This window comes from Vespa crabro, chromosome 1, assembly GCF_910589235.1.
Source record: "Vespa crabro chromosome 1, iyVesCrab1.2, whole genome shotgun sequence".
In the NCBI taxonomy this organism is placed as follows: domain Eukaryota; kingdom Metazoa; phylum Arthropoda; class Insecta; order Hymenoptera; family Vespidae; genus Vespa; species Vespa crabro.
In genome coordinates this window covers 20,580,668-20,600,735 of record NC_060955.1, presented here as the reverse complement: position 1 = coordinate 20,600,735, position 20,068 = coordinate 20,580,668, and positions in this window count along the sequence as shown.

The window sequence follows — 20,068 nt, the reverse complement described above, 5'->3', positions numbered from 1 at the left end:
AAGAGAGAAAAAAAATCGTGAGCTACAATAGCAGAAATCGTGGAATTTCGTGCATCAGACGATGCACAGGATAGCTTAGAAAATGTTATGTCGGAAAATTCGTCTCGATAACTCTATGTTACCGGAAGGATTTTCTTCGATGATAAACTATCAAGAAAGAGGTAAAGAGATGTCTCCTTTCAAAAAGTAAATGATTCTACGTAAAAAGAAGAAAAAAAAGCATTTGGTATACATCCTGAACATGATGACGTTTAGTTGCGGATACTTCGCAATGATGTATCGTTGCTCTTATGAAGAGGTAACCTTAAGAAGTGCATTGTGTTCCTTTCTATAATATCACGAGACGTGGGAAGACGACGTTAGTTACGCATTAAAAAATTTGTTCCGTTTAAATGAGCACGTTTTCTATTCGTAACCTTTCCAACCCTTTTTGATGTTCACCGCCGAACATTACAGTCTTAGTCTGAACGTTTAACATTCTAGATGTAAACCGATAAAGATTTCAATATTTCAATCGAATTAATTTAATAAGAAATATCACCTCTTTATCGATTAAATGATAATTCTAAGTATTACGATCGAATATAATCTTGATTTTATCTTAATATTCAATTTGATTATATATTTTTGATTATATATATATATATATTTCTATTTAATTAGCAGAAATTTATATGGGAAAAGAAATGTTAAGAAAAATTGATGGAAATTTATAAAACAAATATAGATGTAGATATAATTCTTTTGAACCCATTGCACGTTCTTCTGATTCAATAAGAAAGGTCTATAGAAATCTAAAAAATCTCAGTAAAATGCGGAAAACAGCGTGATATTTGGATAAAGATTCTTCCTTTAGCGGTATCTTAGAAATTCTAAACATCCTTTACAATATCATCCTCTCGAGCTTTCATCGGGCTTCGGTATTGTCCATAGCGTGATGACCAAAGTGAACGGAGAAAGGAGACAGCCTACCAATCGTTTCCTACAGGAAGAAGATAAATCGTGAATGATGCAAATGATGAGTTGACATGCTAACGCCGTTGCAGGTCCTCCAGAAGATGGATTTTTGGAGGTGTCTCTTGATCGAAGAAAAGCTCGAAGAAAGGAAGAAGAAGGATAAAAAAAAAAAAAAGAAAAGAAAGGAGTAACATTGGACCAGTGAAAGTTGGCTCAAATGACACTCGAGATAAATGTCCTCCTGGCGTTACACGCGAATAGGATCTTTAACATTCTATTTTTCTCTCTCTCTCTCTCTCTTTCTTTAAATTCACTACAAGCCTTTAAAAGGTCCATGCGAATCATGAATACGTTTTCACGCAAATTTTCCAGTATGATTACTACAAAAGAAAAGGTAACGTCTTTTTTTAATCAAAGAATTTAGGTTTATAGTTCGCATTCTATCCTATCTTTATATATTACAGTTGTAAAGCTAATTGAAAAGATTGATACGAGAAAGAAAAATTGTTATCAATGAAATATAAAACATGGAATAGAATTCGTTGAAAGAATTAGAAAAACATTTGTAAACTATTAGATTAATGTTAATTAATATAATCCTTTCTTTCTTTGTTTTTTTTTTTTTTTTTTTTTTTTTTTTTCCTAAAATGTTTATCAAACTTATTTTGTATCAGTATTAAGATGCTAGAAAAATGTTTTCTCGTTTTTGTTAACCGATGCGGCTAGAAGGTATCGGTCTTAACTCAGCGAGAAATCGGGGATCATTAGATGAACGGTCGGTTCAACCCCGAAAGGCGACGGATTCTCGCAACTGTCCGGTTGACCCAAATCTTTGAAAACCGAAAAACTGACGGACCGAACGGAATTCCTTGCAGATGGGGCTGTTACGCGATGGAACATACATAAATTTTCCTTTTCTGCCTGTAGAACCTTTTGTTGCGGAACGGTTTTCCTTCTCTCTTTTTCTTTTTTTCTTTCTTTCCCCTTATCCGTTCTAAAGCAAAACTACGCTCGTACTTTTTAGACAAAAAAATGTTCAACGTCCTAGCCAATGGGAACAATGAAAGCGAATGGATGCATTCAATAATCGTATCTCTATTTACATACCTGCTATAGTATCTGTCTTTTTTTTTTTTTTCTTTTTTTTTACATTTGTTCACCTAAATAATAAAAATGATAGAGTTATATGATATGCTTGACATCATTCAATCTATTATATTATATATCATTGTTTTTAAATATTATTAATTATAAATCATATGTATTATTAATTTTCGATATTGACACTTCAACATCATTTTTTTTTTGTATGCCTTGGAATAAGGAAAAAAGAAGAAGAAGAAGAAGAAGAAAACAAAAGCATAGTAATTCTTCTTCCAATTTTCCTTCCGGACAATATACTCCTTTTTTTTTACTCTTTTACTATCCTTCCTTTAGACTGTCACGAGTATTTTAGATTCTTTGGGTAACCGAGGAAACCGCAACCTATCATGAGTTTATGACAGGACACTTTTTAACTTGAGCTCATAGAGTTTACGATATTTTGACGGCCCGCGGTCGTACCGCGAGAGTAAAGAAAGATGTGTCAAAAAATAATGATTATGACACTGGTCGAAAGAATCACCCATTCTTTTCACCTTCAAATCAATTATTTTTAATTTAAACATTATTCGTAGAAACTTTGAAAGATCATTTAAAACAAATTAAGATTAAGATAAACTTCATCGTTTTTTTGTCAAAATAAATGTTTTAAATTTGTACAATAGTCATGAAAATTCGTGTCATTCAAGGAAAATTTGACGATACGTTGTAGAAAGTACCATAAAAAGGGGAAAATCATGTAAATATCCGGTCGATAATCTCGTTGACATTTGCCGCCAATGGATTAGATGATAAATTCATTTTGTTGTATAAAAGCAAAAAAGAAAGAAAAAGAGAGAGAGAGAGAGAGAGAGAGAGAGAAGAATAAAGGATAGGTGCCTTCGAGATCTAGGAAAGGAGTTGTATAGGATTTAAACGATGGTTCGAATGAATTTGAAGGTAAATGGATATAACTGACGTTGGATGAACGTATTACGCTTCGACGAATCTTGTCTCCTCCTTTAATGCCAATGTTTGGACACACGGTAGAAAAAGGCTTGGACTTTCTTCCTTTTTTGGGACGTATAAACAGTCGTTTATCTTGTTCGACGAGGAATGCATTCAACCGAACGTCAGTTCTTTCGATTTACCTTGTGATTCCGCACAACGTGCGTTTCCTTCACGTTCATTCCTTTTTGATCTAAGCAAACCAACCAATAACACAAAGCGTAAAGGTATATTTGGAGATGACTATAACGTTTCCTATTTCTTATATACATACTACTTTCTTTTACGGATCTGCAAACTCATAATATAATAACGACGTAAACTTGGAATTGATTTACCTATCTATTTTGAAATTAACGCGTTAGATTCTATCCTATGGATACGATTTACGCTTCCTGGAACGTTTTAAAGCGCGTGCTTATTCGATAGACACGCGCGAGCAATCTGTAGCACGCTTTCAAGACACGTCCGCCATATGCTTGTAGATGATTCCGTCGTCGTGATAGTTTGCGAAACCACTTTTCGTAATGATCAGTCTAATCTTCTTCGTGGCAAGGTTAAGCGGGATCTCGACGACTTCTCACGGAAATCGACAATTCCGGTATTCCTGAAATAGAAGATTTTCGAAGCTCTTAAAATGTAATTCTTGGTAAACGAGACATATAATAAAGAAGATATTTTACGTTCAACGAATTAAAGATTGATTATATTCTTTAACATTACATATATATATATATATGTGCTTATTAAGTAAGAAAGAAAGAAAAAAAGAAAGAAAGAAAGAAAGGAAAAAAAAAAGAAAAAGAAAAAAATAGGGATAGACTTTTCTGTTGGTTCGAGTGGGATGATTAAAAAAAAAAGAAAAGAAAAAAGAAAGGAGAACGAGGAAGAAGTAAAAAAGAAGAAGAAGAAGAAGAAGAAAAAAAAAGGAGAAAGAAAAAACGCGAGTAAAAAAACGTATGCGGAAGCTGTAGCTGTCATAAACGATCAACGTCAAGGGCGAGGCACGATATTGGAGATTTTTCTCTCTGTCAATGGAAAACTCGATTTCGATGAAATTTAAAAAAAAAAAAAAAAAAAAAAAAAAAAAAAAAAAAAAAAAAAGAAAAAGAAGAAAAAAAAAAAGAAATCCTAAGGAGCAAAGGACGCGTTACGTATAGGTCAGGTTCAAATTGGTTTTCGTTCGTTTCTAGTTTTCTTCTTCCTCTTTCTCTCTCCGCGTTGCGGTTCGCACGCGGTAACGTTACCACTCTACTCATATCATATTACTAGACGAATCTCTAAGTAGGATTGCATAAGATCCGCAAAACTTTTGCTCGAGTTTCGACTGGTCGAGTAGCGATCCCTTTTCCGAATGGAAGAAACGCGGAAGGAGGAGATGAAGAAGAAGAAGAAGAAGAAGAAGAGGAGGAGGGAAAATCTCTCCTTTTTTTCTTTAAGACTACCAAAAAATTCCTTGGAAATAAAATTTTGCCTCTTTCGATCCATATCTCTTCTATCTTTTTCTTTCTTTCTTTCTTTCTTTCTTTCTTTCTTTCTTTCTTTCTTTCTCTCTCTCTCTCTCTGTCTCTGTCTTTCTGTGTTCCAGGTGCATCGTTTGAAAGATTTTTTTTGGTCGAATAAATGGAGGACCGAGAGAGGTAGCCGAAAAAAAGAAGAGATCGCGGGTCCCTTCTCATCTTACTTTTCGAATCGGCGTCAATCGACGGCCAATCGACATCGACCGAGTTCGCAGAAACTCGAGCCCGTGACGTAACAATGGCGACTGCTCCTTTTGGTAAGTCGAGGAAACTCCTTCCTCCTACCGGCTCGTACGCGGTCCTTCTATCTCGAACGGACATCTCTAATCTTCTCTTCTTCTTTCCCTTTCCTTCTACTTCTCCTTTCTTCTTTATCTTCTTCCTCTCCTTCTTCTTTATCTTCTTTTTCTTTATCTTCTTCTTCTTCTTCTTCCTTATCTACTTCTTCTTCTTCTACTTCTTCTTTTTCTTAAGAAAGGTTACGTAAGAAACGTTTTTATAGATAAATAAGAAAGAACTTATCGTTATCGAAATTGACGAAAGAGAAAAATAAAAAAAGAAAAAAAATAAAAAAAAAAAGAAAGAAATCAGCTAGAAAAATGATGGCACATTAAATAATTTCATTTAACATATAAATGATAGAAGATGATCTTCATAATTTTCATAATCATTGTGTATAGTACAAATAAACAAGAGGTTAAGGTCTAAGTTGAGGTGTCTTAAAATTCGAAAGATTCGTCCTAACGATCTTACGTTAATAATAGATCATTTGCAACGTTGCTTTGCACGCATCGGATCGTCTACCCTCTTCGAACGTAAGCTTCTGTGAGAACAAAGTTGCGTGATGATAACGATTGTCCGGGGGTGACACACGTTACCGTAGCTCCCATGCTATTGAGTTCACGATTTATAGCCGGTAAAGATTATACACGTAAATAAAGTATGCTCATGAGTCAGCATTATTTTAATGACGTTGTCGAATTTAATCTTAATCGGGCCTAATAAAACATAATGATCATTAAAAGGATAAATAATAATTTTCTGATAAGATTCGTATTCATCCTCAACGTCGTCAATTGTTGATAGATAAATACCAAGGACCTTTCTTTTCTCCCTTTCTACATCCGCAAATACATCGGTAACTTCAAGGGGAAAAAAAAAAAAAAGAAAAATAAATACCATCCTCATGGAGCAGGTCGATCGGCTCCTTTTTTACATCTGTTACAAAGTGGACAATAACGGCTTTACGATCTGTTTGCTACAAACAGCTCCATTTCTTTAAGATTAAAGGATTAGGTGTAAGGAATATACGCCTGGATGGCTGGCAATAATGGAAGAACAATAGTGAGAGATCTATAATCGGGGTATGGTATGAACTTTAAGAATACCCAGTTTTCTAAACACGGATTCGAAAGAAAAGCCGAAGCGACACTATCGTACCTCTCCTTTATCCTTCCGTTCTCCACCTACGAAGATCCTTCTAATGTCGTGCCGATTTGCACGACTATGCTCCAGTAGACGAGTAGAAGAAGGGATTGTCGCGAGAAGCCTAATACCTCTTACCGTCACCGTAATACCCATCTAATGGCAGTAGCAATGACAAGGATACCACCATCGCACAGAGAAAATGTTTAGAAGCATTCTCTGCGGTCTAATTTTGTGGCTGACTACGACTGGAAAGTTTTTGTGGCTTCGATACTGGAGTGTAAAATGGGATTTCGCAGAGTCCCTTTTCTATCCACTTCCTCGTAGCTTTTTACACATACAGATATTAGATACGGTTAAATACGCATCTCTATATACATATCTATATATGTTTTGGAAATTTTTACGTATATAGAACGTAATCTTAACTTTAAAGGTCTAATAGTTTTTAATAAAATTTCAATACGACAGGAAATTTGAAAGTAGTCGAACGTTTGGGTAAATATTTCGCTCTCGGAAATTCCGAGAGGGTGTGGAAACCGTAAACGGATGTCCGGTGATCGAAGTATCAAGTGGTCAATATCGAGAGGCAGCCCCAAAGAACAACATATCCCGAGATTCTTCTAAGAAGATTTTCCCACATTCGTCTATCTTTTCGAAATCGTTTTACATTTCAGATCTTCCGTACGTACTATGGGAAAATAATATTGTTACATATAGATTTACATTTTTGTTTAATATACTTTTATTAAATAAATAATCATTAAATAAATGAAGCGATAAATTTCAAATATTTTAATGTTTTTCATTAACGATAACGATTCATACGTAATAGCATTCGTAATAAAATCCATTATTGATCTATTCACTATCATAAAGATTTCCATTCGGTAAACATTAAAGAATATTAATAAAGCAAACTCGAGATACATTCAAATTGTTACTACGAATAATAATTAATAATAAATTTTTTTAATTTTACATTTGCAAAAATTGAACTAATTTATGAAGAAGATAAAAGAGAATATTAAGGATTCTAATATTATAATAACAGATATATATATATATATATATATATATATATATATATATATATATGTATATATCTGTTATATCTACGTTAAAGCAAAATCTGCCTAAACTTGCTATATTTTTTTTTATCTTCCTTCGACGTTACTTTGATTTTCCGAAGTTCGAGTGTGTTTCCGACACGTGTAACGGATCCACACGTTTTTGTCGAAAAACAGAGGCGGCCTAGAAGGGTCCAACTCACGGTAGGAAAATTTCTTCAGCATGAAAAAAAAAAGAACTTAAAGGATAAAAAAGAAATGGTTAAAAATATATACATAAGTAAAATATGTTCGCGCACGAGACAGACAGGGGAAGGCGAGATCGTCCAGTTTTTAAGGCGTTTTAAACCGATGACGCGTCGTGTGGATGTCGTGAAGGAAACAATGATGCTATATAACAGCCGTCTTCTTCCGTGTTTTATCCTTCGCTCGTTGACACGTCGTTCGTACCAAGGAAGCACTTTTTTTTTTCCCTATGGAAAACGAGGAGATCGGTGAAAGCAAAGACGAGGGTGTTAGCTAGCAGAGAAGTCGAGAATAATTATCGATGCTAATTGCGTCTCAATGTCGAGAAGGGAGTATTTTTTTTTCTTTTTTCTTCTTTTTTTTTTGTTTTTTCTTCTTCTTCTTCTTCTTCTTCTTCTTCTTCGAGAAACTAATCTTACAGATTTATCTTTTATTTTATTTGAAATGATATTTTTGCTATCCTAAATATCTAAATAAATACATATCTATCATATATTTATATAATTATGATATAAGTATGATTATTTGTATAATAAATATATGTAAATAAATAAATGTACGTTTAGTATTTTATATAAAATAAGATAAATATGCATGATCATGTAAACGCATTAACGTTGTACTTATGTAATATGTATTCGCATAAATATGACAGAATGACGATCATAATGGCGTACGTCGGCCATCACATTGTACGCTAATAATAATAATAATAATCTAGCGTACGTTACCCTTTGCGTAACTCACCCCCGTGGCGTGTTCACGTAGAGGGTTGCATTTCGAACCCTCGACACCACACCCCTCCCTCCCCCCACTCCGACAGACCTTGACCGGTCAGCACCGCACGAGAGCAAAAGCTTTTTCCTTTTGCAGCTGTTAAACCCTTGACCTCTACTGTTGCACACTCCCAAAATTCACAATCTGTCCTCTCTGCAACGACGAAAAATTTCAAAAGATTGACCGTCACGTCTGTAAGACGAAAAAAGTGGAATCCTTACACGTGTTATACGTTAGGATTAGAAAAATAACGTTGCTAATCAAATAACTAAATCAAAATCAAAGTTCCAGCATGTATTATAGTTCGTTCGACTTAAAAAAATAAAAATTTATAATTGATATATGAGTTTGTTATTTAGCAAAAAATCTCGTAAAAATTCTATCAATATGTTATTAATTAATTTCTTTAAAAATAATAAGACAGTATAAAAATTCTCTAATCGATCTTAGAAAATGAGTAAAGTCAATTAGCTCATAGAGTAGTTTGTAGTTTTGTTTTATTTTCAGAGCTGATGCAACACATCTACGTTAAGCTAATTCAAGGAGGGTGCGTCGAAAACGCGAATAAGATAACCAAACTCAAGTAGGAGATCTTCGTTCGCGTGGGCGTGACTATGTTTACCCCCTGTAACCGTCCATTATAATTATCTTTGTTGTTTTTTCATTAAATTTCTATCAAACTCGTTCCAAGTGTTCCCCTCTTGATGGTAAAAGCGTTTTTATACTTACCCAAAAGACAAAAATGTTCCTCTTACATCCTTCTGTCGCGAAAAGCTTTCAATTTATTTTTTCATTTATACGATCTTACGTTAATCGAGATTTTTAATTATATTATTTTAAACGAGTCTATCAATATCCCTTTTAATTACATATAAATTAATATCCTTGAGAAATTATTGAAACCTGAATCATCTTTCATGATGTTGATTATCCATTAACATCATAAGAAATTTGTTATATATAATCGACTAATATTAGGAATGATAATCGAATCAATCGATTGGACATTTCTCCGACATTATCCTCTTTGTTTAAAACGATTAAAAGTTCGAAATATCGGAGAGACCATAAAAGTGTGGAATCTTATAACAGTTATTTAGATCGTTATCTAAGTCGATGTTAGACGATACTGGAAGCACATTGCGTATGTAGGTCACTGGCTTCTAGATTAGTTTTACCAAATTTAGGAAAATGGCACGTGCCTTCCACGAATCATAACGGGTATTAGACCTTACTATAGGACTTAATAGTCCTATTAAATTATATGTTATTTTTATGAAATTAAAAAAGTACAAAATTATAAAATTAAAAGAAGAAAAGGAAAATATTAATAAAAAGAAATACGAAAGAAGAAGAGAAGAGAAGAGAAGTAAAGAGAAGAAAAAGACATGTGTATGCGCGTTATGTTCATCATCTCAATTTACCAAGATAACGAGATGTCTTATAATACCGATAATGTTAAAAGTTGTCGTATTCGACGAGAAGTAAACGGGTAAGTAAACGATGGAAGAAGATTTGAGTTCGTATCCAGGGCAACCGGACCCCATTTTCGTCCTCCTTCCAACGTACCGAGAACGTTTCTGGATGTCTTCTTAAGTTGCTGGAACAAACTTCGACTCGGTAAAACAACGTGTAATACCCGGAGGGAAGCAAAAGCTTAGTAGAAAAAAAAGCAGACATTAGAGAGAGAAAGAAAGTAAGAGAGAGAGAGAGAGAGAGAGAGAGAGAGAGAGAGAGAGAGAGAGAGAGAGAGAAAGAGAGAGAAGGAAATTTACTTACTTATGTTGAAGAATCATCGTCAAGAAAATATCTGATCGATTATATGACACTTTGATTTCATCATTATCTCGATATTATACGTTTCATCCCTTATTTTTTCAATACATACTTTGTTTTCTCTGTTTTTATCTTTTTTTTTTCTTTTTTCTTCTACTTCTTCTTCTTCTTCTTCTTCTTCTTCCTCCTCTTCTTTTTCTTTCCATAAAGAAACAAATGACGAACGAATGAGACAAGGATAAAAAGAGAGATGTTAAGAAAATATAAAGAAAGAAACGAACATTCGTTTAAGAGCGAAGCTTAATATCTTTGAAATTGGTTTTGGTAGGAAGCAAAGCGAAAGACATAATCGTGGGAGCAACGAAGTTTCCTTTGGCCAATAACGATTTGCGGCTGGACGATCTCCCACGCGTCACGGTGGAAAGGAAAACGAACGAAGGATTCGTGAACGAATGAACAACATTCGGTGAGATACTTTTTCCAGAGGAACTTTTTTTTCTTCCTTCTCTCTCTCTATCTCTATCTCTCTTTCTCTCTCTCTCTCTCTCTCTCTCTCTTCCCCTTCCTCTCATATTCCATTTCATTTTGGTAGTGTAGTGGTGAAGGCTGAGTTGCGCGCGCGAATGCTCGAATCGCGTAATGTTGCCGCAATTTTCTAGAGGCCTCAAAGGAGCACGATGGTAGGGCCCGCTCCTGGGATTACAATGAGCGATCGTTATGCGTATTCAAAATGGCCTTACCTGGCAGGGTGCAGCCAGAGAGTCCATTGTTGACCCTCCGTTTTCTAGGAAAAACGTGGCCGATTGTGCAAGAGCTAGTCGATGCTGGCGCTCGAACTACGAAACGGATGCCGATGAAAACGCCTCCGCGTTTCTTTTTTTTTCATTCTTTTTTTTTCTCTTCTTTTTTTTTATCTTTTTCTTTCTTCTTTTTTCTTTTTATTTTTTGTTTCTTTTTTTTTTGAAGAACCAAAGAGAAAGAGAGAGAGAGAGAGAGAGAGAGAGAGAGGAAGAGAGAGAGCCTTTTCTCTTTCTTCTTCGATATTGTTCATCGAGTGAAATAATTAATGAAATAAGAAAATAGAAAAATTTAGTTGTATTAAATAAAGTAGAAGAGAAAAAGAGAATGATAGAAGCGGATGTGTGATCAAAGTCAAGAGTGAATTTTTCTTTTCCTACCTAATACTAAATGGATCTCCTCTTCTTTCTCGACGAGATATGATATACGCTATGTGCTGCCATCGGGAGCATACACGACAAAACCGATGAGTGATGGTGCTAACACCCTCCTCCTGACGAAAACTTTTGTTTATTCGCATCTCGGTCTCCATCGATCAATGGCCCTGGCCTTTCCGAAGACGTAAGCCATGCCAGAAAGAAGGGGAACGTCATGATGTCTCTACGATTCACCGTCTTCCAGCCTTTTCCATCCTTTGATATCCAGTTACCGCCGTTTTTTTTTTCCTTCATCTCTTTTCTTTTCTACGTCGCTAGGATACCATATCTCATTGCTTCCAACTCAAATAATTTTTTTTTTTTTTGTAATAAGACAAAAAGAAAAATTGGCTTTGTTCTTTAATAAATTACTACGATTTTTCTATATTTATTTCTTGATTTTATGAAAACAATCTAAAGTAAGGCTTTATCGTTCATTTTAATTTCTTGGCTATAGCATTGCATAACGAACCCTCGCATTTTGCTTGATAATACGGACTTTAATGGCGAAGAAAGTAAGGGAAAAAAGCCATAGAAATACAGCACCATGTCCGGTCTCCATCTCCCTTTTCTTTGCGATAATGGTGAACCGGAAAGGTGGTTCTTTCTTTTTCTTTCTCTTTTAGATCGAAGGGCGCCTAAACGCACGTTGGCCCGGTCGCTGTAAAGAACGATTTATTGATTAGTACGGGCCAGCCAATGGGGCATTGGTCAGTTGCACGAATACTCCCCAGATACAACGACGTAAAGGTCCGGCGCAAAGAGTCGAGGGGGTTGCGTCTGGAGAGAGGGTTGTAACCCCCATGGCATCGTACGAGGGTCCCGAAGAGATGTACCTTATCTCATTCTCAGAAATTATGGCGGAACGACGTAGGGTGTGTGCACTCCTTCTATGTGTCCTGTCGGCCATAGCTCTTTCCTTCTTTTCAGATCGCAGCAAAGAATCTAATATTCTTTTTGATTCAACGAAGTAAATGATCTTTTCTAACCATTTGGAATGTTCTTTCATTTGTTAGTTTGGTCATAAATTTTTATTTCGATCGAAATTTAAGATTCTTTAGTTTTTTTTTTTTTTTTTTTTTTTTTTTAATTGTTTTTAAGATAATCTCTTTTGCTCCTTTTATTGTTAAATGAATTTCACTCAATTAATCTTTTTCGTTTTATTCTCCGAAAGTACTTTCAAGCTTACATCCACTCAATTTTCTTTCTCTTTTTTTCTTTCTTTTCTCTTTTTTGTTTTCGCTAGATAAAAACCAGGAGAGAAGTTTGAAAGAAAGTTCGAAGAAATTCTGCGCAAACTACGGTTGTGAAACATAAAACTGCGCCTGTAAGCGTTTTTAATTATTCAGAAGAAAGTAACGCGAACCTTTTTAGGTGACTCCTACCGTGCGAGAATCAACGATCCCTCTTTGCACTTTGTTCTGAGAGTATTTTTTTTACTGGGCAATTTTCGATTCATCTCTTTTCTTAAGACCAAGAGAGAGAGAAAGAAAGAGAGAGAGAGACAGAGAGAGAGAGACAGAGTTGTAATATAGTTAGGTCGACATTAAGTATTTATTTTTTCATTAAACTACCGTGTATGGGGGGAAAAAAATGATGAGATGACGTTGATGAAGCTGCGTCATCGAGGTTGTATATCCCGATCTTCCAAGAACTTTGTACATTCGAGGGTAGCCGTAACCTCAATTAGCATTATAAATGTTCGTCGTGATAAAAAAAAAACTTTCTATTTGCTACTCTCATGTCGATGTATTCGTCGTATAGGAATTTTATACGGAGCTAATTAAAATTTTAATTTAAAATCAAAATTTAATAATGCAATTGTGCTTTTATTTATTTTTTCAACTATATAATTTCAACTATGGTATTTAAAAGCGTAAAATAAATCATAGTACGCATAAATCAAATTAATTATGTAAAAAAGGGCTGTCCCTATTGGTGACAGATAATTAAAAAGCTTTCGAAAGGCATGCGCTCCTTTCTCTATCTATCTCTCTCTCTCTCTCTCTCTCTTTCTTGGCTCATAAAAAGTCGTCCTTCTAACCGACTGATTTATATTGCCGCCTCGTGGGTGGCCTCATCCGAGGTTTTCGGTTGCAGAAAGGAAAACTCTTTAATAGTTTCACGCGTGCATACGAATATTCAATGAATATTTGAAAAAGAAATGCCGAGATGTTATAGAATCTCATAGACTGTCTGCCTAAGTCGTTAACATTTTTAGCTACTGTGATACATATAGCTGCATGTTTTTTTCGATCTAAAAAAAAAAAAAGTCAACTCGATGAAAAATGAAGAGAAGAGAAAATGACTTTTGGTTCGTGGCACAAACGTTCATATATATTTCATTTCTTTTATTTTTTCCATCGATTATTTGTATTCGTCAAAAAAAAAAAAAAAAAAAAAAAAAAAAAAAAAAAAAAAAAAAGCGATCGATAAAAACAAATGGTACGAAATAAGACAATACAGTTCTATAAAAGACTATCCGAAACACGTGCGTTTCCTCGTCGATATCCTTTTTCCTTCTCATCGCACTTGCGATAACTTTCGCAGCAGCAACAGGCTACGTGAGTTTTCCTTTTGTTTCTTTCTCTCTCGTCGCTCGAATTATCGGACGCGTTCCTTCTTAAAGGATATTAAAAAGAAGAAGAAGAACAGAAACAAAGAAAAAAAGAAAAAAGAAAAACAAGATTCTAATTCGATACATTATCGGTAAAGTAAAATGTACATGTAAAAATGAGAAAAAAGAAAAAGTAAAAAAAGAAAAGAAAAAAAAGAAAAGAAAAGAAGAGAAAAAGGAAATCGAATGAATCGAGAAATGTATTGTGAAATACTCGTAGACTGTGTACGAGGTTTTTGGTCAGATCATATAAATCGAATATCTGTAAGCCTGCGGCATATGTGCAACCCCCTTTTCTACCTTCTCTACCTTCATCGAATCTCCATGGTCCTTCCTACGTTCTATCCGTATTATGCAGAAAACGTCATTGTTGGATCTCAATGGTGCAAAGAGGGTAACGTCCGGAATCTAGACATTTACATTTTACATAACTCTCCTATCATGGTTTGTGGATACGACGGAACGATATTGCGCGAAAGTACTTTGCCAAGAATTTTTTTCTTCCTCTAGATAAACTATTGTACTTAGTTAAGAGAACGTTTATTGGAAATTCATTCACCTTGTTCTTTTGATTTCACAAGGAAAAATAAGAAAAGATATAAGAGAAAGAAAGTAAATAATATGAGTAACAAATTTATTGAGATCTCGACGGTAGTGTATATATATATATATATATATATATATATATATATATATATATATATATATAAAAGACTAATACTCTTATTTTACTCTTAGGATACTCTTATTTTGTTTGTCTTAATATCCGTCCGATTTCGATGGTTCGTGGTCCATCGTTTTTCGTTCACGATCTTCACGGAACGAGGATAACACTAAGAAGTGAAAGACGTAAGGAGGAAATCTTTCTCGAGGCAAATACGAGGGATGATCGAGTGGTTCGAGAAGGATAGACGAATGCATCGAAAAAGACGAGACGAACGTTCGTACGAAGAAACTTTTCACGGATGGGAACTCATGTTTTTCCGCCTTCGTCCCCTTATTCGTGACCACCCTCACGTTCTATCTTTCTCATTCTTTCTCTGTCCTTTAATGTGAAAATCCTGTAACGTGTTTACCAACGGGGACCATAATAAAAATATTACGAGAAGGTATGACGATGGAACGTAAGCTGGATCGTTTTAACGTGGGACGGTGATATAATTGATATTCTTTGGACGAATGATGACGATGATTTATTAACATCTAGGTTAATAAAAAAACTTTTATATAAATGATATTTAATTTACTTTAAATATGTATCTAATATATCTATTATTTCTCGCAAATCGTCTTTTTAATAGGGGACAGGAGGCGGGCTAAAGGATTTCCCTTTCAGATCTTTTAAAAGGAAATATTCTTGTTAAAGATATCGTAATAGTCGTTTCGAGAAAGAGAGTCGTTTGTAGTTTAAATATCAAATATCCTTTACAATTCTTAAAAATTTCTATCAATACCAAGTCCGAAAACGATCGATCTTGGTTCCGGATATTAAAGCGTTTGACGATAAAAGAAAGGATTTGCGTTTCTAAAGGCTACCTTTAGAATATTATTTTTTGATGGAGAATTCGAGTCAAAGATCGTACCGTTCCCTTTCAGAATGTAGATCGTTTTCTTTTACCCTTTGCCGTTGTATGTAGCTACATCCTGTCCGAAATTTTCGATTCTGGAGCAAACGTTGTTGGTCAAAGGACTCGTGAAAAACGAACGCAATGGAAAAGAAGCAGATAATTCGAGACAAGGATAAACGCATATTGGACCGGAAGAGTGGAACAATAACGTCGAAAATGTCGGAGCTTTGTCGCGAGGAACCGGAATTGAGAGGCGTTAACATGATCCTTGGCCAAGAAGGATCGTCGCTGGGCAAGATCTACGCTGTCGGACTTCTTTTGCTAAATACTCGCCACGCCCTTGATGCTTTATAGTTTCTTAAGTCCAGAAGCGTGTCCTGCGAAACGTCAAGAATCTTTTTTCAAGCCACCCTCGAAAAAAAAAAGAAAAAGAAAAAAAAAACAAAAGAAAAAAAATCCTCCTCTTAAGTCGACCTTATAACTTTTACAAAATTTCACTATATATCTTATCTTATTTTATCAATGTGTAACATTGCCCAATGAAATAAAGCTATTAGCTATTTAAATATTGCAATGATGATTTACATGGTTAATTAATATGATACATGGGTGCACTACATAAGGAGATTAAAATATACGTTTTGAATTATATAATCCATTCGAAAGCTCTATTATCATCTTAGTAAATCCTCGTGAGATTCATACTTAATCTCATTAAACAATTTCGTGCCCGCATCAAGCTACTCTTTTCACTCTTTTGTAGTAAAAGATCTTTTATATGATGGCGCCGATATCTTTCAAATAATAGAATAAATCTGTAAGTACGAAAATAATAAAATCGCTCACTTTGATAAATTCGAAAAAAAAAAGTAATATTAAGTTTGAGAAAAAGTACTTATGATCTTTACGATTGTAAGTCGTAATCTTTAGTTCGATAATATATCGTATCTCTGCGGGTATATCAAACTCAAAGTCGAACGAATCTTTCGATTTCCCACGCTTTTTATAATACATACATACATACATATATATATATATATATATATATATATATGCATATATATATGCATATATTATAGTCCTAGAATACAATTTAGGATATCGATCGATTTCGAAAGGTGCCTAGGTCACTCGTCCTATTCCTATCTTCCGTCAACCATTTCTACCCTTTATCCTTCTCCTTTCGACATATTGTGAGAGTTGCTCCGGTTTACATAATTTTCCCAGGATCTCGCTTTTCGAATATTCGAAAATCGCAACACTTGCCTAACCTGAGTGTACGAAGGGTGGATTGTAAGTAGAAAGGAGACAGGGAAAGGAAAAAACGAGAGAATAAGAAAGAGAAGAAACGTGGACCCTTGGTCCTCGTCCTTCAAAGGTTGAGCCGGTGAAATCGTATGGCTTTGTATGGAAATAAGAATGGCACCCTTGCACCAAAGCTCGCACCCACACATAGCTCTTTTCTCGAGTATATACCGTATTCGGTCGCACCGAGGAACACGTTGGAAATTCGAATGCGAACTTCAAAAGAGAGGCATGGAATGAGAAAGAAGTGCAGAAGAGAGAATGGTGGAAAGAAGGCGAGTAAATGTGTGAGATAGTATGTAGGAAACGAGAGAAGGAAGCGAAAGGAAGTGAATTCATAGATACGATTCGAATCGACGCATTGCGAAAATATTTTTTCAACCGGAATCAAACGCGTTAAGGAAAGTCCTTCACAAAGGAATATTGAACGCATTCTGAATTTAAAATATTTAATTTTTCAATGAATATGGATGATCGATTTGAAAGAAAAAAAAAAAAAAAAATTAAATAATAAATAATGAAAAGAAAAAAAAAGAAGAAAAGAAAAAACTATACAGTTTTTCTATTTATTTCTGAGAAGATAAATAGTTTTCCTAAGAATTACATTGTTAACGTTAATTGACTATTTCTTGTTCGTGTACGATGGCGATGTCGGCCATGAAAAAAGAACACGAAGTACGGTCAGAATTCTCCCCGCTCCTGAGATCCAATCTCATTAACCCTTCACTACCCAGAATTCAGAAAGAGGGTCGGTGTATCTAACGCCATCTCTGTAGCCATAGTAACCAACCCTTCTTTCATCTTTTTGCTCTCAGGTCCAATGGTCGCGACCCTACCTGCCGTATTGAATATCACGATGCAAGGTGTATAATACTCCGCCATTACAATAACATAATTTTCGTGAAGAGGGAAAATAAAATTTTATATAATCCAAAAGTTCTTCATTATTTTTATTTTTTTTCTTTTTTATTTTATTTTAATCGAATTCATCACAAAATAACTATCATATGATGATAAATAATTTTTAACGTATTTATAAATCCGATGAGAAAAGTTGCACGTTTGACTTTTGCAAAATTTGAAAATACGTTCGTACCAATTGAATTTCCTTATGGTCTCGAGCTTATGAATATAGAAAAGGTTTGAAACGTTTCCATGAGTTTAGATTTTTAGTTCTATAGATCGTATAGTGAATGCATTAGTCGAACAATACCCACGAGGAAATACATTGAATCGATTTAAATAAATAATGTGCGATCTGATATGAGAAGCGACAAAGCTGACCTGTCACAACAGTCGTGATGTGTCACCCTTCGAAAAAGGATTCAGACTCGATGGACGATTCACGTTTTGGAAATATTTAAGTGGATCGCCGATGTTTTCAGAGATAGCATAAGCATCTCCATTCGCTTACCAGATTTGTACGTCGATGTGCTTCTGTCTATGAAAAAGGGTTTCTCGTTAATCTACGTTAAGAAAGGGCAAAAGGTTCGAATGTCGTTGGCAGGTATCCTGAAAAATGAGACCGTACTCTGAAGAAATATGTAGTTGGTCAGCCATGCGCGAACTTCGATTTATGCTAATGATAAATAAAGTAGTTTTTAAATTTAAGAAAATAATAAATAAAAAATGGTTCAATGATCAATGGAAAAAAGTATTTTCTAAACTGAAAGTTAAATTGAGGAAGAAAAAAATTATCCCTTGTCTGACAAGAAACCACATAAAAATCGAATAAATTCACTTTAATCGAATTTGCTGTTAGCCAGTGAAAGTGCAAACGCAATTAGGGAAATTTCGTCCTCATAGACTCTAATTATTGTTTACTTTGCCAACCTTTTAGAAATTCAGTGTTCTCTCCTGGGATATACTTATAAATTTCCCCTTCGATTTACATATTCATCGACAAATTTCACGTACCTACACGTAATATCTTCATTACCGTAAATATGTTTTTTTCTTTTCCCCCTTTTTTTTTTTTTATCCTTCGAAAAACAGAACAAATATTACGTTCCTAAGAAGTTAATAATTACGAGAAATATCTATAATAAAAAAATAAAAAAAAAAAAAAATAAAAAAAAAGTTTCATACCATTTCAAGGATTTCAAGAAAATGATAAGAACAAGATAATTGGACCGAGAGTTTCTCGGTGGAAGTGGCATTGACGTAAAGAAAGGGCAGAATCCCTTTCTCTCCCTAGCTTCTTGCTGCTGGCGAAAGAATCCAGACGAGGAACGCAACGATCGAGGAGAAAGTTTTATCCTTATTCCAACGCATTTTTGAAATCGAATTCATGCTCGAATCAACGTCTAGGATGGTCCAATTGGATGCCAATTAAAGTCGAAGGTAAAAGGAGGGTAGATTAAACGGCAAATAGAAGGAGAGAGAAAAAAAAGGGTGAGAGAAAGAGAGACAGACGAGACGAGAATAAAGGACTAAGAAAAAGAAAAGGAGAAAAAAACCAAAAAAAAAAAAACGAAAAAAAAAAGAAGAAACTCTCATTGGCATTCGTTGGAGAGTCGTATAAAAAATAGCCTCACCCCCGGCTAAGAACGTAACTTGGATTTCTCACGATCGGGTGAAACGAAAGATGGCGCGAAGGAGGATGAGGAGGAAAAGGAGGAGGAGGAGGAGGAGGAGGAGAAGATTGTTGAGAAGGAAGGAGGAAGTGAAAGCCGCAAAAGAAAGGGGAAAGAAGACGGAAAGAAAGTCCAACTCCAGGAGCCCTTGGAAGAAGACAGAGCCCAGGCCAAGCTTTCGGGGCGAGCTCTCGGGCCGCTAGAGGGATGATGAATATAAAGGCAGGGCAAGCAGTTAGGGTGGATTCAACCCTCTCGGCTCGCGAGAGGTTCACGGAGAGCCCAAGGAAGAACTTCAGATCAATACTTTTTATGCGAGAACCACGGGGAAAAAAGGTGGTGCGGGGGTTTGTGCGAGAGACTCGGGAGGGGTGGTTAGTTCAGACGAGTACGGTTCTCGCACGGAAAGGTGGAGACGTAACCAGAAGCCCAGCTCCTCTCTCTCTCTCTTTCTCTCTCTCTCTCTCTTCCTTTTTCTATCTCTCTTTTTCTCTCGCCCTCGCTCCTTCACCATCCAACCCTCTTTTTCTCTTTCCACGTGCCGCCGTAATCAGGAATATCATTAAACTCTCGCCTTCTTCCTTCGCGAGAGTATCCTACCCTCTCTCCTCATACCATTCCAGCTTGTACTTCCCTCTCCTTCTACTACTTTTACTCTTCTTCTACTTCTCTTCTTTTTCTTCTTCTTCTACTTCTTCTTCTTTCCCTTCTTTCCTTCCTCGAGTTCTTCTCCTTCCAGTATCCTCTCCTCTCAGGGCACCCCCGACACTCTGACAAGCCCCTCGTTACTCTCCCGCGAGCACAAAAATAAAAGGATGAGAGAAGAAGCCGAGAACGCAATCTTAACGATTCGTCGAAGGCCGCTTCTGCTTCTTTCTATCTTTCTTCTTTTTCTTCTTCCTTTTTTCTCTTCCTCTTCTTTCTCTTCT